The sequence below is a fragment of the Sinocyclocheilus rhinocerous genome, unplaced genomic scaffold (genome assembly GCF_001515625.1).
Source record: "Sinocyclocheilus rhinocerous isolate Xijiao unplaced genomic scaffold, SAMN03320098_v1.1 scaffold4839, whole genome shotgun sequence".
Lineage (NCBI taxonomy): Eukaryota > Metazoa > Chordata > Actinopteri > Cypriniformes > Cyprinidae > Sinocyclocheilus > Sinocyclocheilus rhinocerous.
Genome location: NW_015666587.1, coordinates 7,270 through 21,397, shown reverse-complemented (window position 1 = coordinate 21,397; position 14,128 = coordinate 7,270). Strand labels below are relative to the sequence as shown.

Sequence of the window (14,128 nt, the reverse complement as noted above, 5' to 3'; positions counted from 1 at the left end):
ATAGGCTTAATTTAATTTTTAGTTTTAGTTTTTATTTATTTCCAGATAGCAATTTTAGTGATTTAACATCAATTTATTTGCAAAGCATCATTTTTTAAATTTTTTTGCTCAGTTTAAGTTTTTCATCTCATTTTAAATTTTATTTTAACGTTATTTCAATTAACAAAAGTGTATTTAATGGTTTTAGTTAGTGATAATAACCCTGCATTGAAGAATAAATCCAGACAGAAATTAAACTAATTTTATAGGGACAACCTAAATTATAGGGCTACAAAACTTACAACTCATATTCGTTATTACATTTATGAAAAATATTTGAGTTCATACTGAAATCAAGCACAAAGTGGAGACACTTCTGTTTGCTCTCTATTTAGTCACACTCCTATCTAGATGAAAGAACTGACATGATAACAAGATCTTATTAGTGCTTTTTCCTTTGAAAACCCTGATGTGATTTAAATATACAGCTGTAAATACACCCCATTCTGTGCTTTTTGCATTAGCATATGTGCTCGGTGAAGGGATTTACAGACACAATGGTGTGAAGTGGGTCAGTGGCACGTCCATAACAGGTCTGTGTGTGTCGACAGCGGAGGGAAGAGCACAAGGCTCAGTGGATCTGGGTCAGTCGGACCTCAGGCATGTGTGGCATGCGTCTCTACTGTCTGTGTGGATGGCAACAGAGCACAACATGGCACAGGGCGCCTGAGATCTGCACACACAGGCACATGACGGTCAGAGAGCAGCAGCGGAGCAAAACAAGGAGACTGAGAGACTCAGAGAGACCAACACAGTGCATATTTCCTACCATTTAAACTTGAAAATGCCACAAATACCTATTGCTAATAATTTTATTGTAAGTGTCCTGCAGGCAATCAACTCATTCACAGGAAACTGTGTCATTTGTGCCCTATTTGTGTTCCAATGACTTGCTGCTGCTATAATTAAGAAGATGCTGAACTGAGTCACAGTATTTGACAGATTTAACAATGTTTATAAAATAATGCAAAAGAAACAAAACATTTTATTTAGCTTTTTTATCTGAACATCAGATAATTTGCAGCTACTGTACCACAACTAATTTTATTGAAATTCAGATTCTACATTGAAAATAATGGTTTGACATTTCTGGCATCATATTTAGGGCAGTTGCATAATTATAAATCTTTTCTGACTGGTTCAAACATGCTCAATAAACACTCGAACCTCCACATAGTTCAACTTTGGATGAAAAGACTATTTATTAGTTTTATAGATTATTTTTTTCTTGGCATAAAGAACAAACAATATTGACTGTGATTAATGTGGTGTGATCTGTGATGTGATCATTATTAGCCATTTATTATGACCTTCAACACTGTTTAATTCATTTAAAAGTTAAATACTTCTATTTATCAAGGATGCATAGAAGTGAAGTGACAGTAAAGACATTTATAATGTTACAAAATACTACAAACGTTTTGAACTACTACCACCATTTACTCAATTATCCATTCAAATTATATTGGTCAATTTTTATGATTACTTTAAGAATAACTTTCCTGAAAATTACAGCCACAAGTAGCATCGTTTCCTGAGAATGAGGCAGTTATACGTCTGATGGAGTAGGAATAAACAGCATTAACTGTGTATATCTGATATTTTAAACAAAGCTGAAATACTGTAAGCTGTTCCTGCCACTCTAAAGATCTCAGCATTTCAGTAGCCTTGAAAAAAAAACAGCCCGTCTACTTCAAAATAACAAACTATGCAGTGAATCACTGCTAACTAAATCATAATACCTGTTTCTACATGTCTAATACTGAGCATCTGTATTATTCTATAGCCTTTGTAATGTGACGAGACTAAACACAACCCTTAAGATATGTTTCAATCCAAATCAAGTACATTCACAGCACTAGAAATGCAAAATAGAACAAGGAACAGCAATGGAATTGCATATTTCTCTTGGGGTTCTTCAGAAGTATCCAATGGAGTTGCAACAATCTGTCTCGCAGATCAATATGCAGGATAAACTGGGTTACCCACATCTGCATTGACACACACAGTACTTCAGAGGAGTGCTCGAATCGTCCAAACACCATTAATATTTTAAGAACCCTCTGCATCTCTCCCACTCAATGAAGACAGACATTTGCACAAACGGAAACAGTCAGAAACAACTCATATCTTGATATAGCTGAGAGATAGTAGGGCAAGACTGACTTCACAGCTAAAAGTTGTTCTTCATTAGACAGCTCATAGCACAAAAAATGATTCCCAGTCCAACAACCACACAGCCTAAATGGTTGCCCCGAGAACAGACACAACAAACACAACAACGGCAATCGTTTTAAATCACAGCAATGCCTGGAGGCGCTATATTACATCATGTGGTAATTGGTCTCCTACTGAGATGCTTCATGTTTGTTTGGTGTGTGATTGTTGAGATTGATCATTTAGAAATAATCAGCATCACTAAACACTTCAGCGCATTCAGGGCCCAACGAGACATTATATTTTATAGGATATATATGAGAATATGCAAAAATTTTCAACAGTTGTTTGTGTTTTTCATGGTGTTGTTTTCAGCAAGCATCCAAACGCTAAGATGAGTAAAAATCAGATAAGCCGCATTAAGGGATTTTATCAATCTACATTAAAGCGGCTCTTTAATGTAGGTTTAATGGAAAGAGCATCCAAATGTACATATGCACGCTTAAACCACGTGTGTTATGTGTGTGGACGTGAAGGATGTCGGCACGGTGACTTTGTTTACATGTGCAGTGACCTACATCTATCCTTCAGCAGCATAGCCATGAATTGTCAAAGGAAAATCAAATGAAATGTTTTTACTTTCTTAATGCACATTTCTGAATATAATGCTTACCTTTACAATTAAATGTAAGCATTTGGCAGATGCTTTATCCAAAGTGAATTACATTGTCTTTGCTAGTGCCGTGCTCCACTCTATGAGCTACAGGAAAGCTATGTGTACACTCTAAAAAATGCTGGGTTGTTTCAACCCAACTTTGGGTCAAATATGGACTAACCCAACTTTTGGGTTAAAAATTTAATGTAAAAATTTAACCCAACGGTTGGGTTAGTCCATATTTGACCCAAAGTTGTGTTGAAACAACCCAGCATTTTTTAGAGTGTATGACTCTGTATATGTATGTCTTTGTAATCTTATAAAGTGCAACGTACAAAAGAGGACTGAAAAGTATGGGTGCCATCAGAATGATAAAAACATCACAATAATCCATATGTAATCCACACGACTCCAGTCCATCAATTAACATCTTGTGAAGTGAAACACTATAATAAGCATATGTATCACTAAGGCATTTTAACTTCAAACAAGTCCTTTATCCATATTGCTTCCTCCAGTAAAAAAGTAATCTCGTCTGAATCAGGAGAGAAATATGCAGAGATCAACCAAAAATGGGCCAAAAGAGGATTTTGATGTGAGAGGATGACAGAAGATAGACTTTTTTACTAGAGGAAGCGTTATTATGGATTATGGACTCGTATTTTAGCTGGAAGCGACAGTTTGAAGTTAAAATGTCTTATTGATGGATTTGTTATTTAACAAACACACAGCGTTTTGTTTCACAAGATGTTAACTGCTGGACTGGAGTGGTGTGAATTACTTGTGGATTATTGTGATGTTTTTATCAGCTGTTTGGACTCTCATTCTGACGGCACCCATTCACTGCAGAGGATCCACTGGTGAGCAAGTGATGTAATGCTATAATTCTCCAAATCTGTTCCGATGAAGAAACAAACTCATTTACATCTCAGATGTCCTGAGGGTGAGTACATTTTCAGCAAATTTTCATTTTTGGGTGAACTATTGTGCACATAATATCATTTATGTCCAGGTCCACACAGAATCAGTATCTGCAGAATTCCACTGAATGCTCAACAGATTTCCCTAGAATATTCTGGCTAATTTAATCATGCTTTCTGCTAACAATAAGAGTGCAGTGCTCTCAGCTCAGTCTGACCCATCTCATGGCCTGCATTGTGGTTGCTTAAGCAGGCCACAACAATAAAAATAGGGCCTAAACTAAATGAACTGAAAACAATCCATTCTGAAAGGTGTCATGGGATGACAACCCACTGAGTAGGGAAACTGTCTTTTACTTCACCAAGGCTGCATCTATATGATCAAACATACTGTAAAACAGAAATTTGTGAAATATTATTACAATTTAAAATAACTGTTTTAAATTGTAATATATTTTTTTAAATATAATTTATTCCTGTGATGGTAATGCTGAATTTTCAGCATCATTACTCCAGTCTTCAGTGTCACATGATCCTTCAGAAATCATTCTAATATGCTGATTTGCTGCTCAAGAAACATGTCTTATTATCAATGTTTAAACAGTTGTGCTGCTTAATATTTTGGTGGAAAACATTTCAATAATAAAATAAATGTAAATGTTATAATAGTATAAATGCAAAGAATAATTTAAAATATTGACAAAAGAGGTGATACGAATGAAATGACTTGATACTTGATTCCAAGCTAGTATAATTTCTTTTCCACAGATTTGACAAAATATGTCTGTTACAATTCCTGAAATTCGTCTCAGACAGCAAAACCGTGCACAATTTCCTCACAAATAGACACCTAAAAAAGTGAAAACGCACGACAAGAGTGTAGCAGAGGGTATCTAGGTTTGTCTGTGTCACGTCTAGCCGTGTCTGTGTACACTGAAGCAGAAGAGGACAGATATAAATATGTAAAACAGAGCAAACTTATGCTGCCTGCCATTACAGCTGATCCTGCAGAAGTATCAAGGGTGAAGGCTCTCTGACATATTGCAGTATAAAATGGCTGTCAGAAGTCTTAAAAATGATGAAAGCCATAAAAGGAATGTGAATTTAATGCCCTAATGGTTAGATCCTTGAACCACAGGGTTTTGATCCAGTAAACTTTAAGATGAATATAAGGAACAGTACACCTTATCACCTTCTGAAGCCAACCGCTTCAGAAACATCAAATTACTCCAGGCGCACACTGCAATAAGCTGCTTTTAGAGTACCATACCGGTCAAATAAAAAGTAATTGTCTAGATGCAGCCAAACAGAGAGAGGCGCTGCATGTTTAGGAGGAAATGCTCTATAATTGCCTGGATTACGCTGCATGCTCCTTCCATTAGGAGACACTTGATACTGAGGTCATTTTATGTAGGACGGTCGACCTGCGTCCTTGACTAAGCCAAGATGAAAGCGGAAATGACACCAGCTAGCCAAGGCACCATGACTCGATGTTTAAAACATACAAACAAATGACCAGGCAGCGTTCTGTGAAGAGGATCTATTATTACGCTCATCATATGACCGCGTCTTTAAATACCTACTGGTCTATTCAGACACACTTGGGGGAAAGTATTAATGTGGCTTCCTGTGGCACATGCTACAGTGACAGAAGATTCATTTTGAAGGTCAACAGAAGCAGATGTGAGAACATCAGGGAAAGAATCCAAGAAAATGTGAGTCATGTGACAGGAAACGCCTTCTGAGATCACATGCTGCAAACACTCTCTTTCTGCACTGTCCTTATAGATGTTTCTCTAAGCAATTATACTGCATCTGTTTTAGATTATGGCTGCTGAAACAGTCTAAGGTGTGGCAATACTGTTTCTAGATCAGTGCTATAGGGCAATAATGTCGAGAAAAGGGGTCCAAACCCGCCTGCGCAGCTGTGGCGCTAATATTAGCAGGCCGGTCCTGTGACAACGGGACAGGCAACGGATGGGAGTGTGAACACACACACACAAGCACATGCTAACGACTGTTTTCTCTTTCTGACACACACGTCTCTCGTCAAAACCACACTGACGGCTACAGCTGCTGGGGAACCAATTGAGACATGTGTGCACCACACAAAGTTCATACTAACAGCCTTAACATACACTAAACAACAGCATCTGACAACTAACACGTACTGTGTTCAACATATACAGACCAGGGTCAGAAATAAACTTACTTGATTTGATTGTCAGGAGCATTTTTTACCTTTGCGAAAACATATTTTTGTAGCCATATATGTCACCCAGTCTGAACAATTATGGCTGTTACTTTACAAAATAAACATCAAAATAGCTGTAGAAAATGCACAGTAAGAATATTATACTATTAAATATTAAGTATCACAAATTACTAAGTAAAAAAAATTATAAAATAAATAAATAAATATATATATATATATACATTATTTATAAATTGTATTGTTTTCATTTTATATATATATATAAAATGAAAACAATACAATTTATAAATAATTTAATAATAATAATAAAAGTTGTTAAAAATAAAAGTGCTTTCTTTTAGGCATTGTGTCTCGCCAAACAAAACTTCTTCACTTGGTAAAATCACTTTTAAGCATAACCTGTAATGGCTTTTTGTTTCATTATAGTAAAATACTGACTCTATAATTAGAAAACTGATAAATATTTCTCTCAGCACACCAACAATGAAATGTATTATTCAGAAATTATTCAAAGTTTGACCTCATTTTCAGATCTGTATGTTGGTAAACACATATTCATTCAGCTTTATTTAAAATATTCTGTCCTTAAGGGGATCCTGTTTTCTCATGTTTGGACTCAAAAGGAAGTCACAAGCCCCGCTTACGTAAGACGGAGACAGATTTCCACTGCTTTCCTGCCGCCAAGACAAAGTCATTGTGCAACAGTGAAGACGTGATCTAATCACGCAAATTCTCACTTTGTTTACATTTCAGCTGCCGCGACAAAACAGTTTTGCCAACAAAAACTGTATCCTGACTTCCACGGCCCTGCAGACGCCACACCTCATTATGGAAGCAGAACTGCAGATTAAGACCATCACTCTCTAATTTCAAGGTGCACACTGTCAGTTTAAAAAGAAATGCCTCTGAGATCTAAAACATCAGTGCATGCCATAATTTTGAGCTTTAGGGTAAACAAAGCTTGGAGTGGAAAGAACTGCCAAATTATGGTGTTTCTTCATGTTAAAATGACTTCATCATCTGTCTATTGCAAATAGTTCACAATAAAATTGAAACTCCCCTTACGAAAAAGAAGTTTATTCAAGTGTGCTATTAGTATACTTCTTTTAAACTAAAAATAGGAAAGTATACTTTTAGTCTACTTTTTATGTACTTCTCAGAAATATATATAAAATGACATTTAAGTATACTTTATATATTAGAAAGTGGGCCAATTTAGTCCCAAGGAGTATTGAAATAGTACACTTACAAGTATACTACTAGTACACTGATATTTGTATACTTACTACATAAAGTATACTTTAAAATATACTTGAACTTTACTTAAGTATACTTACTAAAATAAACTTGAAGTATACTACTTTTTGGTAAGGGTCATCATGGATAGAGGGTGAGTTTTTGTTTCTTCATGGGAACAGATTTAGAGAAATTTAGCATTACATCTCTTGCTCAGCAATGGATCCTCTGCAGTGAATGGGTGCCGTCAGAATGAGAGTCCAAACATCTGATAAAAACATCACAAGTAATCCACATGACTTTAGTCTATCAACTAACGTCTTGTAAAGCAAAAAGCTGTGCGTTTGTAAGAAACAAATCCATCATTGGTGGATATCTTTTGGATATCTCTACATGGATAACTTCTAATTAACCAAGAAATATTGCACTAAACACTCTAGAAAAGGTAATGATGCTTTGATTTTGTTTTTGTGCTTTGAAGAACCCAGAAACCAAAATGCCGGTCTGAAGATCCTATAATCAAAAAATAATATTTTATCTCCAAAGAACATAGCAACTCAATGATCTGAATCTCATAAAATTCTTGCAAATTCAATGTCTGATATTAATTCAGCAAATAAATCATATTAAAAACATATCTTTTCTCATATATCACTACAATCCAAGTTGTTTCCAGACAGATTTCTATAGCACTCTCTAGTTCTCATTTTTTCTCTCATTTTGTTGCTCTTCCGCCCACATAAAACTTCAGATTCAGGCTTCTGGAAACAAACATCTCACATCCAAATGAAATCCTTCCATGCTGCTGCTTCCCTCCTCACTCTATTCCTTCCTCCTCCCTTTCCTTTTCCGTCTTCCCACACGGTTATGACACACAGCTCTTGCCAAAGATACCTCCAAAAATAAAAGTCATCCTCTCTCATTACTTGGTCTACTTGTATATAACAACATTATGGTGAAAACAGTCACGATTACTCGTGGCCGACACCATCCACCATGTTGTTTGAACCACAAAATCATACAAATGTGGTCATATGCCACAAACTACTCATATTTTCCACTGAAAGCAGAAGTGAAAATAGGGTTTCTTGGATCTATATTTATTATGGCAAAGACATGTATGATTTGCAGATTTAGATCATTAGCATACAGTTCAAATCACCCCCGGAAGCTTTGTAGGTTGTTAGTTTTGCAGGAGAATGCTTTTAAAGCATGTTTTTTTTGTTTTATTATAGCAGTCTGTTGGGTAATATTATAATGAAATTCTTAGTTAAAACCTGTCGCAATAATCCCACGCAGTCTGCTGAGCTGGCCACTTTGGCCACGGCCAGATATCGACATTTCCAATCCTCCAAGACCTCTTGGAAAAAAAGCAGGAATTATTTGGCTCTGAGTGTCTGAGAATGAGAATATCCACATCATACATTACTAACACAGACAAGAGCCTTCGGCTTGAACAATAACTCCATCCCACAGGAAATAAACCTTTTCTCATCTAGGCCTGGTTTTAAAACATAAATGCTCTTTAATGGTTCTCTGCAGAGCTTTAGGTTTAGCAAAGTATACTTTTCTTCTTAAAACACTGGCATTTTGGTTGTACAGGGTTTGTGAGATTCTAAATCGTTCTTTAGAGATTTTGAAGATTTTATGTATGCGCCTATGCCTTGCAAACTTATATGTGGATAAACATTTGTACTGCAAATTCTGCTGATTTGAAGTATGTCACCATACTGAAATTGAACTGCAAGAATAAAAACCTACAAAGCAATCAGTATATGACATTATAGCCATAATATTAGCAACTATTGGAAATAAAACAATACAAATAAAAATTTTTATGACCTAAAGGTTCTCGTATGGCAAAAGGCTCTAAAACCTTCTAGGTTCTTATTGGTAACTTTACTCTAAACAAGACAGCAAATTAAAAATGTAAAATAAAGATGTTATCAAGCAGAACCCTATAGTCTGTGCAGCGTACAGAAATGTCTTGCAGTGAGTGAGAGAGAAAAACCTGATAGTCTTTGTACAGACTCATCTGTGATGGGGAAACAGTGTCCCTTTGAACAAGTTCAGTCTTGGAGAATCTTGGTCCTGCCTGCGCCCAAAACACTCACTACAAAGCAATCAATGTTGCTGTACAGAGGATTCCTGTCTCTCTCTTTCTCTCTCTCTCTCTCTCTCTCTGGTTCTCTGAGCCTCAGGCTACAGGACAAGGCCTCCATCAGAGCTAATAATAATGACACACTGGTGTCCGTGACTCAAATGGCCCAAGGTGTGAGCCATACAGCTGCCACTGATCTGAGATCAGCTTCACATTCACAGGATATGAATAACTGACACAAGAAAAAAAAAACGTGGGAGGAGGTCTTTTAAGATGGCAATAAACACAAGGTTTCAGTCATTATTCAAAATAGTAAAAAGCTTGGACAGGAGGATAATAAGAGAAAAAGTGAAGGCATTGAATTTTTTTTTAAATTATTATTATTATCGGAGGCAGTTAGATGCTCATGGAAGAGATGAGTTTTCAATTGTTTCTTGAAGATTGTGAGGGATTCGGCTGTTCGGATGGAGTTAGGTAAGTCATTCCACCAACAGGGTATGGTGAAAGAAAACATTCCTTGAGAGTGATTTTGTGCCTCTCAGTGATGGGACCACGAGCCACCGCTCATTTACTGACTGCAGGCTTCTGGAGGAGGTGTAGATGCATAGGAGAGAGCGGAGGAAGGAGGGTGCGGAGCCCGTGGCAGTTCTGTAGGCAAGCACCAGTGACTTGAACTTGATGCGAGCCATGACTGAAAGCCAGTGCAGAGAGATGAGAAGCGGTGTGACATGACCTCTCTTGGGCTCATTGAAAACAAGACATACTGCTGCATTCTGAATCATTTGCAGAGGTCTGATTGGTCCAGAAGAGCATTGCAATAGTCCAAACTAGAAATGACAAGGGCCTGGACGAGAAGCTGTGTTGCATGCTCTGTTAGGAAGGGTCTGATTTTATGTAGTGCAAACCTGCATGATCGTGCTGTTTTTGCAATATGATCAGCTGATCATCAAGGATCACCCCAAGATTCCTGGCCGAACTTGATGGGATTATCGTTGTTGTGCCCAGTTGAATGGTAAACTGGTGCTGTACTGACGGAGTGACTGGGAAGATGAGAAGTTCTGTCTTTGCCAGGTTGAGCTGAAGGTAATGCTCTATCATCCATGCCAATGAAAGAGCATAGAATGTAATACTCATCATCATGGTTGCTAAGGTGTTCTGGGGGTTTGCTAGGTTGTAGTTTACTGGCCCGGGACAAGAGAGTTGAGAACGAGATCTGTCTTTAACACAGTAATCATATAGGAATGCAATGACATGTTTCCTCCTCTTCTGGCACATTTTTACAGTTTAGGGCTGCACAAGTATACATGTGGTATGACAGTTCAAAACAGCCTGATTTAAAACTACAAATACCAAGAGACAGGAATGTGCACAAACTAAGATCTTGTGAGACAATGACTAGCTGTTTCCTTAGCATAACTCACACCAATCTACTGATGTTGCCATACCTGCAACTACACATCTGGAGGCAGCATTTGACCTTGCCGTTAAAGGTAATTTATTAGAGGACTCTAGTAAAACCTAAGGAATTGCGATCCTTAGGTTTCAGGTTTGATCTGATTTCAGAAGACGTTTTCATTCAAAGCAGCTTACATTGCATTATAACTAGCCTGAGGTTAAATTCCTTGCTCAAGGACACATTAGCTGTTGATCATGAATTATGCCTTATTGGATTTGAACCTGCAAACTCTGGGTTTCAAGCCCATACTACAAATATGATCCCATGCAAAATTATTAAACCAACATCAAATTTGCACTACAACGGTGGCACAGAAGTATTTCTGAAGTGGCATTTAGGCTAGGTGTCTGTTTAATGCTGCTCAGAAATGGCATAAATGCATTTATGCAACAATTGCATCTTTTGATACTGTTGAGGTGGGTCAGAACAGGTATAATTTAGCCTGGGTTTTATGTGGCATTACAACTTTACACAGAAATTACTCCAAAGCAATGCAAGTTGGGAATCAGTATCTTTGTCCTATTAATAAAAGATAGCCTGTATTATTAAATATATGACTAGATAATCAATATATAATAATTTATTTTTACCACATTTCTTAAAATTTAGCATCACAAGTAAATTAATCTTGTTTTAAGGATGTTTAAATATTTTTTTTTACTGTCAAACGATATAAAATACTGATTAAGAAAAGTTTTGTTTTTTTTTTTAGTTTCTAATTGCAGGATCACATTGAGTTCTGTATCATAACAAGGCGATAGGAGGATTAATCATGATGCAACAACGAAAAACCTGTGGGCTTTCAGTTGGTGCTGAATAAGGACTGTTATAGACATGTAGCGGGTAAATTAGACATGAGCAGGACTGTTTTGCGCACACCGGTAAATCCATGAAACCTCTTAATATATAAACTCACTGATGCTTTTCTCGTGGAAATATAGTAATGATCAAACAATAGCAGCGAATATAATGTCCGAATCCTCAAATTAAGAGTGCTGACATTAAACGCCACTGAATTATGCTCACTGAAATGCGAAAAGCCGTTATCCAGGTCACGCACATATGGGCCGCTACTTTTGTTGTTTTCTTAATGACAGGTGGCACAGAAACCTAAATGAACAAGCTTTAAGGTTCATACAAAATATAAACACTATGACATGACTGAAAATATGCGCACATATAGCCTACTCTAGTAATATATTCTGCGTCCTTTGACCACCCATGCGTTTATTCAGGGTTTCATGGACATTTTGTACGTAGTTTTTTTTTATTTCAGTTGTACTTACCTTTATCTGTCAGCGTCAGTTTTTCTTCAAAGCTGCTCTCTAGAGTCTTGTTCTCCATTTTGTTCATGGTTTGCAGTCAGTCATTCCATTACAGGCTCCAAAAGAGACGCGTAAAAAATAGGAACTCCCAATTATGAACACACCCGAATGCTGTGGCCCTTTAAATCTGGTCAATAACAAACAGTTGAGCTCAATTAAAAGAGCAATACGATCGATGATAGATTAAATTCGCTATTCCCAGTGAAATGTGTGATCTCAGCTGGGAAAACCAAAGATAGAAAAAGAGGGGGGCCCAGGTCCGGGCCCTGTCCACCACACAGCAGCCGTTCGCCGAATACAGCCGCACGATGCGGGACTGTCTCTGCCTATCCACTGGAGCGTACCATTCACCTGGATGGGGGACACTGACACGCAGTTTGCACATTTGAAAAGGTTATTTATGGTTATATACACTGTTTACATTTTTATATCTCTAATTTACTTCAAATGCATTTATCATGCTGCTGCTTCCCTCCTCACTCTATTCCTTCCTCCTCCCTTTCCTTTTCCGTCTTCCCACACGGTTATGACACACAGCTCTTGCCAAAGATACCTCCAAAAATAAAAGTCATCCTCTCTCATTACTTGGTCTACTTGTATATAACAACATTATGGTGAAAACAGTCACGATTACTCGTGGCCGACACCATCCACCATGTTGTTTGAACCACAAAATCATACAAATGTGGTCATATGCCACAAACTACTCATATTTTCCACTGAAAGCAGAAGTGAAAATAGGGTTTCTTGGATCTATATTTATTATGGCAAAGACATGTATGATTTGCAGATTTAGATCATTAGCATACAGTTCAAATCACCCCCGGAAGCTTTGTAGGTTGTTAGTTTTGCAGGAGAATGCTTTTAAAGCATGTTTTTTTTGTTTTATTATAGCAGTCTGTTGGGTAATATTATAATGAAATTCTTAGTTAAAACCTGTCGCAATAATCCCACGCAGTCTGCTGAGCTGGCCACTTTGGCCAGATATCGAAATTTCCAGTCCTCCAAGACCTCTTGAAAAAAAAGCAGGAAATATTTCGTCATTGGCTCTGAGTGTCTGAGAATGAGAATATCCACGTCATACATTACTAACACAGACAAGAGCCTTCGGCTTGAACAATAACTCCATCCCACAGGAAATAAACCTTTTCTCATCTAGGCCTGGTTTTAAAACATAAATGCTCTTTAATGGTTCTCTGCAGAGCTTTAGGTTTAGCAAAGTATACTTTTCTTCTTAAAACACTGGCATTTTGGTTGTACAGGGTTTGTGAGATTCTAAATCGTTCTTTAGAGATTTTGAAGATTTTATGTATGCGCCTATGCCTTGCAAACTTATATGTGGATAAACATTTGTACTGCAAATTCTGCTGATTTGAAGTATGTCACCATACTGAAATTGAACTGCAAGAATAAAAACCTACAAAGCAATCAGTATATGACATTATAGCCATAATATTAGCAACTATTGGAAATAAAACAATACAAATAAAACATTTTATGACCTAAAGGTTCTCGTATGGCAAAAGGCTCTAAAACCTTCTAGGTTCTTATTGGTAACTTTACTCTAAACAAGACAGCAAATTAAAAATGTAAAATAAAGATGTTATCAAGCAGAACCCTATAGTCTGTGCAGCGTACAGAAATGTCTTGCAGTGAGTGAGAGAGAAAAACCTGATAGTCTTTGTACAGACTCATCTGTGATGGGGAAACAGTGTCCCTTTGAACAAGTTCAGTCTTGGAGAATCTTGGTCCTGCCTGCGCCCAAAACACTCACTACAAAGCAATCAATGTTGCTGTACAGAGGATTCCTGTCTCTCTCTTTCTCTCTCTCTCTCTCTCTCTCTGGTTCTCTGAGCCTCAGGCTACAGGACAAGGCCTCCATCAGAGCTAATAATAATGACACACTGGTGTCCGTGACTCAAATGGCCCAAGGTGTGAGCCATACAGCTGCCACTGATCTGAGATCAGCTTCACATTCACAGGATATGAATAACTGACACAAGAAAAAAAAAACGTGGGAGGAG

General features: G+C 37.3%; 1 pseudogene; it reads right to left on the bottom strand.

Annotated features, from left to right (window-relative positions):
* Positions 1-12,382, bottom strand: part of LOC107732930 (MAP7 domain-containing protein 1-like) — a 38,429-nt pseudogene extending 26,047 nt beyond the window's left edge.
* Between the last annotated feature and the right edge of the window lie 1,746 nt (positions 12,383-14,128).